Below are 13,261 nucleotides of genomic sequence, written 5' to 3' on the forward strand. Positions count from 1 at the left end.
AGTGCATAGTCCTTCCCGCTTTGTCGAATATTAGTTGACCATAGAGTTGAGGGTCCATTTCTGGATTCTCTATTCTGTTCCATTGATCTATGTGTCTGTTTTTGTGCTAGTACCACACTGTCTTGATGATCTAGTATAACCTGAAATCCGGCATTGCGATGTCCCCGGCTCTGATATTTGCTGTGGGCTTTTCATAGGTGGCTTTTAAGATGTTGAGGAATGTTCCCTCTATCCCTGCACTCTGAAGAGTTTTGATCAGGAATGGATGCTGTATTTTGTCATATGCTTTCTCTGCATCTATTGAGAGGATCATATGGTTCTTATTTTTTCACTTGTTGATGTGATCTATCATGTTGATTGCTTTATGAGTGTTGAACCAGTCTTGCATCCTGGGGATAAATCCCACTTGGTCATGGTGAATAATCTTCATAATGTACTGTTGGATCCTATTGGCTAGTATCTTGTTGAGAATTTTTGCATCTGTGTTCATTAGGGATATTGGTCTATAATTCTCCTTTTTGGTGGGGTCTTTGTCTGGTTTTGGAATAAAGGTGATTGTGGCCTCATAAAATGAGTTTAGAAGTACTCTGTCCCTTTCTATCCTTGGAACAGCTTCAGTAGAGTAGGTAATGTTTCTTCTTTAAATGTTTGATAGAATTCCCCTGGGAAACTATTTGGCCCTGGACTTTTGTGTCTTGGGAGGTTTTTGATGACTGCTTCAATTTCCTCCCTGGTTATTGGCCTGTTCAGGCTTTCTATCTCTTCCTGTTCCAGTTTTGGTAGTTTGTTGTTTTCCAAAAAATGCTTCGATTTCTTCTAGATTGTCTAATTTTATTGGTGTATAGCTGCTCATAATATGTTTTTAAAATCATTTCTATTTCCTTGGTATTGTTTGTGATCTCTCCTCTTTCATTCATGATTTTATTAATTTGAGTCTTTTCTCTTTTTAATAAGGCTGGCTAATGTTTTATCTATCTTATTAATTCTTTCAAAGAACCAACTCCTGGTTTTGTTGATCTGTTCTACGGTTCTCCTGGTCTCTATTTCATTGAGTTCTGCTCGAATCTTTATTAACTTTCTTCTGCTGCTTGTGTGGGTTTTACTTGCCGTTCTTTCTCCAGTTCCCTTAGGTGTGAGGTTAGCTTGTGTATTTGGTTTTTTCCAATTATTTGAGGGATGCTTGTATTGCAATGTATTTCTCTCTTAGGACTGCTTTTGCTGTATACCACAGATGTTGAATGGTTGTATCTTCAATTTCATTAGTTTCCATGAATCTTTTAAATTCTTCTCTAATTTCATGTTTGACCCATTCATCTTTTAGTAGGATGCTCTTTAATTTCCACATGTTTGAGTTTCTTCTAAATTACTTCTTGTGGTTGAGTTCTAGTTCCCAAGCATTATGGTCTGAAAATATGCATGGGGCAATCTCAATCTTTTAGTATCAGTTGAGACCTGATTAGTATGTGGTGTCTTCTGGAGAAAGTTTCATGTGCACTTGAAAAGAATGTGTATTCAGTTGCATCCATATGCAAAGATCTGTATATATCTGTGAAATCCATCTGGTCCAGTGTATCATTTAACGCCCTTGATTCTTTGATCATGTTGTGCTTAGAATATCTGTCATTTGCAGAAAGTGCTTTGTTGAAGTCTCCTACTATTAGTTTATTATTACCTAAATATGTCTTTGCTTTGATTATTCATTGATTGATATACTTGCTTTTCTATTCAGTCTGAAACCCTGCGTCTTTTGATGGGATCATTTAGCCCATCACACCCAGAGTTAATATTGAAAGACATGAATTTAGTGTCCTCATAATACCTATTCAATCCCTGTTTTTTGGATTATTTCTTTGGGCTTCCTCTTTTTTTTACAGGCTCCCCCTTAATATTTCTTGCAGAGCCAGTTTGTTGGTCACATATTCTTTCAGTTTCTGCCTATCTTGGAAGCTCTTTATCTCTCCTTCTATTCTGAATGAGAGCCTTGCTGGATAAAGTATTCTTGGCTGCATGTTCTTCCCATTTAGGACCCTGAATATATCCTGCCAGCCCTTTCTGGCCTGCCTGGTCTCTGTGGAGAGGTATGCTGTTAACCTGATATTTTCCCCCATATAAGTTAAGAATCTCCCATCTCAAAAAAAAAAAAAATCTCCCGTCTCTTGCTGCTTTAAGGATTTTCTCTTTACCTTTGGAATATGCAAGTTTCACTATTAAATGTTGAGGTGTTGAATGGTTTTTAATGATTTTGTGGGGGAACCTCTCTATATCCTGGATCTGAATGCCTGTTTCCCTCCCCAAATTAGGAAAGTTCCCAGCTATGATTTGTTCAAATATACTTTCTGGCCCTCTGGTCCTCACAGTGTTTTCTGGAGCCCCAATCATACTTAGATTCTTCCTTCTGAGGCTATCATAATTTCCCTTAACTTTTCCTCATGGTCTCTTGTTTTTCTCTTTTTTTCCTCAGCTTCCTTCCTTGCCATCTACTTGTCTTCTATGTCACTCACTCTTTCTTCCACCTCATTAACTCTGGTCGTTAGGACCTCCAGTTTGGATTGCATCTCATTTAATTGATTTTTAATTTCAGCCTGATTAGATCTAAATTCTGCAGTCATGAAGTCTTTTGAATCCTTTATGCTTTTTTTCCAGGGCCGCCAGTAGCTTTATAATTGTGCTTCTGAATTGGCTTTCTGACATCAAATTGGAATCCATATTCTGGAATTCTGTGGCAAAGAGTGCTGTTTCTGGTTCTTTCTTTTGTGGTGAGTTCCTCCTTCTAGTCATTTTGCTCAGTTGCAGAGTGGCTGTATGAGTGGGCTGAGTCCAGAATATCAACCACAACCGAAGTAAATTCCACCCTAGATGATTCTGACGAGGGATGCTGAGTGAAGTAAGTCAATCGGAGAAGGACCACCATCATATGGTCTCACTCATATGGAGAATATAAGAAATAGTGAAAGGGATTATAAGGGATAGGAGGGGAACTGAGTGGGGAAAAATTAGAGAGAAAGACAAACTATGAGAGACTCCTAACTCTGGAAAATGAACAAAGGGTGAGGAAAGGGAGGTGGAAAGGGGGTCGGGGTGACTGGGTGATGGGCACTGAGGGAGGCACTGAATGGAATGAGCACTGGATGTTATATTGTATGTTGGCAACTCGAACTCCAATAAAAAATACACACAAAAAAGTATGTATGCCAAATATAAGCAAGAAATTCATAAATATATGCCTCTGTGTTGAGGCATAAAAGAATGATAAAATAAAAATAAATCTCAGGTGAATTTGTAGGTGTTCAGGATGTTTTGAAAGTTATCTAGGTAAGTTGGTGGGATGAGATGAGTTGAAGACCCTACTCTTCTGCCATCTTCCACAGGGTTCCAGCTTAGCCAGGTTAACATAGTTCACCCCACTTCAACTTCAACCCCAGTGATATCTGGATATATGTGGGGAAAGTTAAAATGTTCTCTGGATTATTCTTCTGAATATTAAAAGTGTTGTCAGTAGTAACCAGTTTATTTCTCCTGTTTTCTTTCTGAAGTGAGGTGATTCCTGGGAGGAAATAAAGCCATCTTGACCAGCAGGTAAGATATGTAGACCTCTATTGAATGTGCTAAAACTCATCTTCTTCAAATTTTATCACTACCAAAAACTAAATAAAACTTACATTTTAGGGGCACCTGGGTGGCTCAGTGGTTGAGCATCTGCCTTTGGCTCAGACCATGATCCCGGCGTCTTGAAATTGAGTCCTGCCTGCATCAGGCTCCCTGTGGGGAGGGAGCCTTTGTCTCCCTCAGCCTTTGTCTCTGCCTCTCTCTCTGTGTCTCTCATGAATGAATGAATGAATGAATGAATGAATAAACTTAAACAAAAAAGACTTAAATTTTAGAATGATGATCTTAGGCCAACTTATTCGTGTGTGGCTGTCTTTATACCATACAGCCATGTTACCAAGGGAAAATAGTGAAGTTGGGTGACAAGAAAGGAATGGTGTGCTACTCATATTTTCATTAATCTTAAATGCAGGTGGATCATGTCACTTCCTCACTGAATCTGCCCAGCTTCAACATTTCTGTTCCTTCCTTAGCTCCAGCTATACAGCCCAGAATTGTGTTCTCCACGTGCACTTGGGGCCCATGCTCCTTCCCCTCCCCAGGTTGTCCTGTACAACCTTCCATTCATTCTATAAGTGCCCCCTTTCTTCCTAGAAGATTTCTACTCTCACTTCAGATCCTGCTCCACATCACTTCCCAGGAGAACTTTCCTAGCTCCCCCAGCCCCACATGTAGAACAGAATTAATTACTTCTTCCACTTCCGGGGTGCTTCATGCCAGTCTATGTTATAATGCATATGACGTTCTAGTAAACGTTCTAGCATACTTTGTCTGACTCCAGACCTAGCTAATGAGCTCCAGGGAGCAGATATAGATCTTATTCTCCATTAAGGATATCTACAGCTATAGGACAAGATTGGCACAGATCACCACAAATATTGGTGAAATATGGTGGGTAGTGCAAAAGATGGATAAGCTGGTAAATGAGAAAGTACATAAAAAAATAGTGAACATTTCCCCTAAGCCTTGCCCTGTACCTTACTGCCAACTAAAATACCAGAATTAATGTGCAAACCTGAGATGAGCAGCAGAGTTAGAGTGAGGAGGAGGTGCTCTCCATGACTACCCATATACCTGAGCAGTAGTTCTTGGGAGATCAGGAAGGCCATATGGGTAGATGCAGCATGACAAATCTAATGGTAAAATCCATAATTCCACCAGAAAGGTAAGTACCAAGTGCTCCCTTCTCCCATCCCTGACTACCTCTATCCTACATAATAAGTGTAACTGCATTTGTCATCAATAGGACTGAGCTGTCTTCTCCACTATGGGAATTCCCTGGTACAGGCTGACACTACTACATTTCCTTAAACCAACCAGTTTATGAGACAAATATGAGGCATGTAGAATCCTTAAAAAGGAAAGATTCTGGTCCTGCCATTCACTGATTCAGACATTACTACACCCACAGTCCCAGCCATGTACTCACATTCACACATTCAAAAACACACAGCATTTTCTTCCTTCTACATCCACCCTGTCAAAAAATTGGCAAACCAGGGATGCCTGGGTGGCTCAGCGGTTGAGTGCCTCCCTTTGGCCCAGGACGTGATCCTGGAGTCCAAGAATTGAGTCCCACATCGGGTTCCCTGCATGGAGCCTGCTCCTCCCTCTGCCTGTGTCTCTGCCTCTCTGTGTCTCTCATGAATAAATAAATAAAATCTTGTTTAAGAAATGCATTTTTTAAAGGAAACTGAGAAAGTTTTGATGCAGACGAAATACATCTAAAGGTCCTAATGCAAAAATAGGAAACGAGTCAATACAAATCCCATCCTACACTATTGATTTTTTAAAATCTCATTATAAATGCAACCTGCCACATTTTAAAGGCAAAAAAATTTGAAGTGTATGAAATAAAAACTTATTTCATTACTTTATCTCACCTCCAATCCACAAAGCCCTCTCCCTAGAAGTGTCCACCATTAAGATTTTAGTATCTTTCATGATATACAATTGACCTTTGAACAACACAGGTTTGAACTGCTTGGGTCCATTTATACATGGATTTTTTTTTTTTTTTGTCTATAAATATACTATGGTACTGTCAATATATTTTCTCTTCCTTGTGATTTTCTTTTTTTAAGATTTATTTATTTATTTGGGAGAAAGAGCATGAGCAGAAGGGGCAGAGAAAGAGAGAATCTCAAGCTGACTCTGTGCTGAGTGCAGAGTCCAATGCGGGGCTTGATTCCAGGACCCTGAGATCATGACCTGAGCTGAAACCAAGAGTTGGATGCTTAACCAACTGAGCCACCCAGGTGTCCCCTTATGATTTTCTTAATATTTTTTCTAGCTTAATTTATTGTAAGAATACAGCATATAATACATATAACATATAAGATATGTAGTAATTGTTTACGTTATTAGTAAGGCAACAGTTGGCTATTAGTAGTTAAATTCTCAGGGAGTCAAAAGTCATGCTCAAGTTTTTAACTGTGTGGAGGGTCAACACCCCTAACCTTCAGGTTGTTCAAGAGTCAAGTGTATTTAGATACATACATAAAGACATATTTTTTTATTTTTTAAATTTTTTTAAGACATACGTTTTTGAATGCAGTTGTAAACAAGTTATACATATTGTTATCCAACTTGTTTTTTTCATTTTATGATTCTTCCCATACAAATATATATGGATTTACTGATTTCTCTGTTATCATTCTTTTCCTTCTTACCCTCTTCCATACAGTTATACACTCATAGACACATACACGCATGCACATACACATACACACATAGTTTTTTCATTGTTTGTTATCCTAATTTGGTATTATATTGCATATTTTATGCATCTTGTTTTTCTGATCCAACATCTCATGAAAACTGGTTTGGCTCTAGTTCATTCTTTTTAATGGCCAGACTATTCCATTCTATAATGTCACAAATATCCCACTGTGTGAACACACCATGGTTTATTAAATCATTTCTCATCTGATGTATGTTAATTTTCTATTTGTTGTGATCACAACCAATGCTGCAGTCAATGCGTATGCATATTCTTAAACACTAGTGTTTTTTAATTATGCTATAAATTCTCAAGAGTCAGCTCACTGATCCAAGGGTACATTATATTTTATTTTAAACAATAATGCTGCTGGGGTGCCTGAGTGGCTCGTCTGGTTCAGTGTCAGACTCCTGGTTTTGGCTCAGGTCATGATCTCAGGGTCATGAGATCAAGCCTGGCCTTGGGTTCCTCTTCTCAGTGTGGAGTTTACTAGAGATTCTCTATCCCTCTCCCTCCCCTTCTGCTCCTCCTTCCTCTCTCTCTCTCTCTCTTTTAAATAAATAAATAAACAAACAAACAAACAAACAAATAAATAAATAAAATCTCAAAAAAGGATAATGCTGGATTGTTTTCTCAAGATGCTATAACAATTCTAATTTCCTCCAGCAATCCATATAAATATATTTTCTGAATACTTCTGCCAGGATTAAAGTTATAATCATTTAAAATTTTCACCAATCTAATTAGTGAGAACTTAAATGTCATTGTTGCCTTGTTTTTCATTGCCCCCACCAAGGCTGAACAGAGCCGTTTACATATTTATTCTTTTCTTTGATCTGAATCTCTGCTGTGCAAAAGCTTCTTATCTTGATGAAGTCCCAATAGTTCATTTTTGCTTTTGTTTCTTTTGCCTTCGTGGATGTATCTTGCAAGAAGTTACTATGGCCGAGTTCAAAAAGGGTGTTGCCTGTGTTCTTCTCTAGGATTTTGATGGAATCTTGTCTCACATTTAGATCTTTCATCCATTTTGAGTTTATCTTTGTGTATGGTAAAAGAGAGTGGTCTAGTTTCATTCTTCTGCATGTGGATGTCCAATTTTCCCAGAACCATTTATTGAAGAGACTGTCTTTCTTCCAATGGATAGTCTTTCTTCCTTTATCGAATATTAGTTGCCCATAAAGTTCAGGGTCCACTTCTGGATTCTCTATTCTGTTCCACTGATCTATGTGTCTGTTTTTGTGCCAGTACCACACTGTCTTGAATCTCTGGAATTGGTCTTTTCATACTCTTCAACTCCCTTTATTGCATTGTTTATCTTTTTATTGCCAATTTGTACAGTATTTATTTAGTCATTCAATGATACTATTAAATTCATACTAGAGCCAGACACTGCTCTGGACACTGAAACAGAAAAGTCTCTGCCTTCAGATAGCTTCTACTCTAATGTGGGAAGACAAGCAATCAGTCACCAAGAGGTACATTACGTCTAATGGAAGTCAATACTGTGGAGAAATAAATGTAAGGCCAGGAGAGACACAGGAAATGGCTGAAGGAAGTCCCTCTATCTGACTTATGCAGTGAAATAGTTTGATCACAAAAGATTATTTTTCATTTTACTTATGAGATCTTTTACCTTAGAAATTTTAATGAGGTCAAATTCCCTTTTAATGTATTCTTAGCTTCCAGGTTTCTTGACTTGACTAAAAAATTAGCAAGACAAGTCTATATTTAACTGTTTTCTTTGTTACTCTCAGATATTACTGCACAATTTTATCATTTTATGAAATTCAAAAAAATGGGATTCTGGGTAGAATTACATTAAAGTTGCTTATTAATTTTGAAGTTTTATAAGTTTACATTGTCTTCACATCTAAAAATATAGTAGATAATTTTTAAGTTTCATCTCTTGCTTTATTTTTCAAAAAGATTTTATCATTTTCTTCACATAGTTCCTATAATCTAGTGTTGAATTTAGTTCCTAGTCATTTCCTTATTTTTTGTACTATGAATTAAAATTCTTTTTCCTATCTCAATTTGTTACTTATTTTTGCTGGTTAATGACAAAAACGTCTCCATTCTCTTTTCCACAGTGATCTGAGGTTTATTCATATATATCAAGAACATTTATGCCTGCGCAGAAAGAAGTTAACATCAGTGACTCAACAATAGGGGCAGAGGAGTTTGGAATTCTAAAAGTCTAAAAGACTAAACTGAGGTTTAGTGCCTTGAAAAAACTTAGATATTACAAAAATACCTTTTGTTACCTGAGCTTACCCCATAGGACATGAAAACATGATTTTTTTTTCTTAGCAAATTCAATTTAAAAAATCAGCCACAAATTGTGTGTGGATTGCTCTGAATTCCCATCCAAATGTGGAACTCTATGGCTGGCTGAGAACTTCTCAGAACGTGGAGTGCCTGGCTAACCAAATTCACAGAGAGGTCTCCCATGCAGAGGTATGAGGAGCCAAGGCAGCTGAAACCTCAACTTGAGTGTTGTCCTAGAGGGGAAAGAATGCATATGCCAACTTTTTAATGGATATTCAGCAAAATAAATGTTTTGAAAACCAAAATAGATTAGTTTGACAAATGTGCAATACATGATTTGCAGAGAAAAATAGGATAGTGACAAAGTGTGACATATACTGATATCTTAGAAAAAATGCTAGAGCTACTACCTAAGGTAAACTTAAACTGGTTGATGGGTAATTCAAAAATATCTGTGGTAGAGAAGGGACAATATGAGGGAAGCCATGGTTCCTACCCCTGTGGAGCCCATGACCTAGTAGAGGAACTGGGCAAAATGTCACAATGCAAAGAGATAAGCACTATGTGTGTCCCATGTGGTAGGCTGAGCAGCAGGAGCACTCCCTTTTGCAAGTTTTTTTAGGGTAGGTGGAGATAGGATGAATGTACTAGCCCTACCCTGTAGGAAATTGGAAAGGTGAGCCGAAGCCATTTTACAAACGGTATTTGCATTAAGAAGTGTAGCTTTGATACTGTAAATTAGTTGTTTTTGAATATTTTTTGCTCAAGAATCTCAGAAGCCTACTTCTCCCATGTACATTTCTCATGGAACTTCAAACATTTTTTGTCATAAGTTTTTTTTTAAGCATAAGCTTAACTGCAAAAGGTATCATTCCTGTTATGTTGTAAATACTGACAACTGTTGGGGATTTACCTCAAAGATACAAATGCAATGAAACGCCGGGACACCTGCACCCCGATGTTTATAGCAGCAATGGCCACGATAGCCAAACTGTGGAAGGAGCCTCGGTGTCCAACGAAAGATGAATGGATAAAGAAGATGTGGTTTATGTATACAATGGAATATTACTCAGCTACTAGAAATGACAAATACCCACCATTTGCTTCAACGTGGATGGAACTGGAGGGTATTATGCTGAGTGAAATAAGTCAGTTGGAGAAGGACAAACATTATATGTTCTCATTCATTTGGGGAATATAAATAATAGTGAAAGGGAATATAAGGGAAGGGAGAAGAAATGTGTGGGAAATATCAGAAAGGGAGACAGAACGTAAAGACTGCTAACTCTGGGAAACGAACTAGGGGTGGTAGAAGGGGAGAAGGGCGGGGTGTGGGAGTGAATGGGTGACGGGCACTGGGGGTTATTCTGTATGTTAGTAAATTGAACACCAATAAAAAATAAATTAAAAAAAAATAAATAAATATTGACAACTATAATATCCAGGGGAGTCTAAATATTTCATACCTACCGATGATCTGTTTTCAAAGATACAGGACCACTGTGTTTCTAAAAGTCAGAAATTTTACATCTTCTGTCTTTTTTTTTTCCCCCTTAAACTTACTGAAAGTAATTTTCCTGTCTTTACGAAAACACTTTATTGGATCTGTTGGTTATGTTAAGAAAAGGCCCAGGCCTAGAAGGAATAGAAGGTTGAAACAAGTGGGAGTTGAATTGCTCTGCAACTGTGGTTTTCAAAACTTCAGGAATCAGGATCACCTGAAAAGTTTAAGACATAGGTGGCCAGGTTCCCTCACCCCCTACCTCCACCCCAGGATTCTAACCTAGCAGGTTTGCTGAGTTCCTGACATGTTTCCAGATAATTTTCAGGCTGCTCATCCGCAGACCATACTTTTAAAACTACTGTTTAACAAAATCAAGTAAACAGGTGTTGTTTGGGGGCAGACTTTCAAAAAAAATTTTTAAAGAGATTTTGAATTTTCCTCTGATCCACTGAAAATAAAAAGAATTTGGGGAGGCCAAGGATTGAAACTGTAAAAGATATAACACAAAATATTGTACTTTAAGGGATCAGACCCCCTATTTAGGTGGTGACACAGAGGGAAAAGGGAAAGAAAAGGGCCTTTCTGATAAAGTAGACTGGCCCTAATAGAAAAGCTCCATGAGAGTGGTGACCCATTTTGTTAATTGCCAAACTGCCAGCAACCAAAATATTGTCAGGCACAGCAAGCTCTGAACAAATGTTAGGTGAATAAATAGTGCTGACAAGCGGAGGCTCTGAGCTACAATACTGCTCTAGCAAGTCTTCTGTCCTGCACTGGAGCCTAACGCTAGGAGAGTAAGAAGCCTCTACTGGCTTAAGACAGCGTAGGACGGGTCAGCCTGGGCCGAGATGGATGGGCAAGGCAGCAAGGAGATGCCAGGGGCAGCGGAACAAGTGGAGGCCACAGCAACCATTCCTCCTAAGAGGAATAGTCAGAGAAAGACAAATATCATATGATTTCACTCATATGTGGAATTTAAAGAAAAAAAATAATAAATGAGGAAAGGTGGGAAAAGAGAGAGAGAGAGAGAGGTAAGCCAAGAAACAGACTCTTAACTATAGAGAACAAACTGATGGTTACTAGCAGGGAGGTGGGTGGGGGATGAGTTAAACAGGTAACAGGGATTAAGGTGTGTGTTTGGAGTAAGCACGAGGCGTTGTATAGAAGTGTTTAATCACTAAATTGGACACCTGAAACTAATAAGTAGCTTAACTAATTGGAATTTAAATAAAAACTTTAAAATATACAAATATTTAATTGTTAAGAGAGAGAGAGAGAGAGAGAGAGAGAGAGAGACAAGGCAAGCAAAATTTGGGCCTTCAATGAAACAGGTATGAAAGAGAATTACTTGGCCTTACAGGATGGCACTGAATCATTTCACCTCCCTGGGCATTAGTTTCCTTACCTTCAAATCAAAGTTGTTTTTAAATTTAAATTCAATTTAATTAACATGTAGTGTATTATTAGTTTTAGAGGTAGAATTTAGTGATTCATGAGTTGCTTATAACATCCAGTGCTCATCACATCAAGCTCCTCCTTAATGCCCATCACCCAGCTACCCCAACCCCTACCCCTTCCTCTCCTGAAAATCGAAGCTTTTAAACCAAAGGACTTGTGAGTGCCCTTCCAATCCTTAGAGTATGGGATTTGCTAAAGGTTTCTCATTAAAAGTAGCAGTGATTAGCCCTGTGCATATGGACTTGCTCTGAGACAAAACCAAGGGTCTTATTTTTCCTTTTTGGGAGAAGCTCCAAAACCAAAAACGATGGACGGTATGCCTATGCCCAAACCAGAATATTTACTAACAGTTCCTTATGTTCTCAATTTTTTGGAACCTTATTATTTGTTTACTTAAATTAGCACAGATAGGCTATGTTTTCTGATCGAATCTCTCTCCCTGGTGAAGACAGAAAGTGCTAAGATCTTGAAGCATTTTAGACAGTTCGGCCAAGTGGAAAAGGAGCACTCTGGAATGTTGTGTGCTTTCGACACAGGAACTGCACACAGATCTTTGCAGAGCGTAGAGCACCCTCTCCCCACCTGCAGACTCCTCAGGCATAGTCCCTGACTGGAAGCTTCACAGACCGCAGAGTGTCCGTGTTACAGAACCGCTCTGTTGCTGTGTAATGAAAGCCAAGATGCGGACATGGCAGTGCTCAGTAGACGAGGAGCAGTGTGGGGGGAAACACGGGCACGGACATAGCACAGGCCAGTGACTACTTACGTGCGGCCCTGGAAAGCTCAGGCCGATACGTGCCAGGTGGCAAGCACACAGTGACCTCTGCAAACCCTTTCCAAGCCCGCTTTCGTTGAACTTGACGGTCTGTGCAGAAACTCTTCCATTTGTCCCACCCATCCTTCCAGCTCTGTGCCCCGGGGGGTGGGGGGGCTAAGCAGTGGGACAAGTCAATAACTGCTTGCCCTGTGGCTACGGGTTGGATTAAACCCATGAGGCTGAGCAGAGGAAGGAACAGGTAAGGGGGGTCCTCCTGATCCTCCCTGTGGGGTCACCACAGTCATACATCCCCTCAAGCGCAACTGGTCACCACACTCTCTGCTCTCCCCTCAGGCCCAGGACCACAGACAGGCAAACAGGCACGACTGTCCCAAGGATCTGTGGCTGTTTAACTATAATCTGCCCCAATTTTTGTAAATAGTCCTTTTATTTGACACTTCTCAAATAATGCAGTGTGATGGGCCATCCTTTCCAGGACTCTGACTGTCTAAACAAAGCTCCGTAATCTGGGAGGGATATGAGAATGCTACAGAAGTTCAGCAAGAGAAAAACATAAATGACCACTGGGATAAAGCGAAGCAGGAGAACGGAAGTTTACTGGAAGAAGGAAAGACCAAGAGAAAGTCTTTATTACCATGGGCTCCTTGAGAATATGAAGAGCAGTAGGCAATGGTGAGGAAGTGCAGACTTAACTTTTGTCTGGCACACGATAGCTACTTGACCTTGGGCACGTCAGCCTCTGGAGTCACTTTCTTCCTCTGTGAAACCCAGAGAGCTTGACCAAGATAAAGAGACTCTGCCTTTTGGTTCTAAATAGGCTTTTCCCATGCTGGCTGTGCGCACCCCCCCCTTACACACTCCTTTATTTTGTGGCTTCCCTTAACCCTAAGGGTGATTATCTGCATGCAGGGGGCTAAGGTACAAA

At 39.4% G+C, this 13,261-nt stretch overlaps 1 long non-coding RNA gene across 1 annotated transcript; it reads left to right on the forward strand.

The window, feature by feature from the left end:
• Positions 1-2,744: 2,744 nt before the first annotated feature.
• On the forward strand, positions 2,745-9,755 carry LOC144311049 (uncharacterized). Its single transcript, XR_013376645.1, has 3 exons — positions 2,745-2,884; positions 3,534-3,576; positions 8,419-9,755. It is a non-coding gene; the product is annotated as an uncharacterized LOC144311049 (long non-coding RNA).
• The last annotated feature ends 3,506 nt before the right edge of the window (positions 9,756-13,261 follow it).

Source organism: Canis aureus, chromosome 1 (genome assembly GCF_053574225.1).
Source record: "Canis aureus isolate CA01 chromosome 1, VMU_Caureus_v.1.0, whole genome shotgun sequence".
Taxonomy (NCBI): domain Eukaryota; kingdom Metazoa; phylum Chordata; class Mammalia; order Carnivora; family Canidae; genus Canis; species Canis aureus.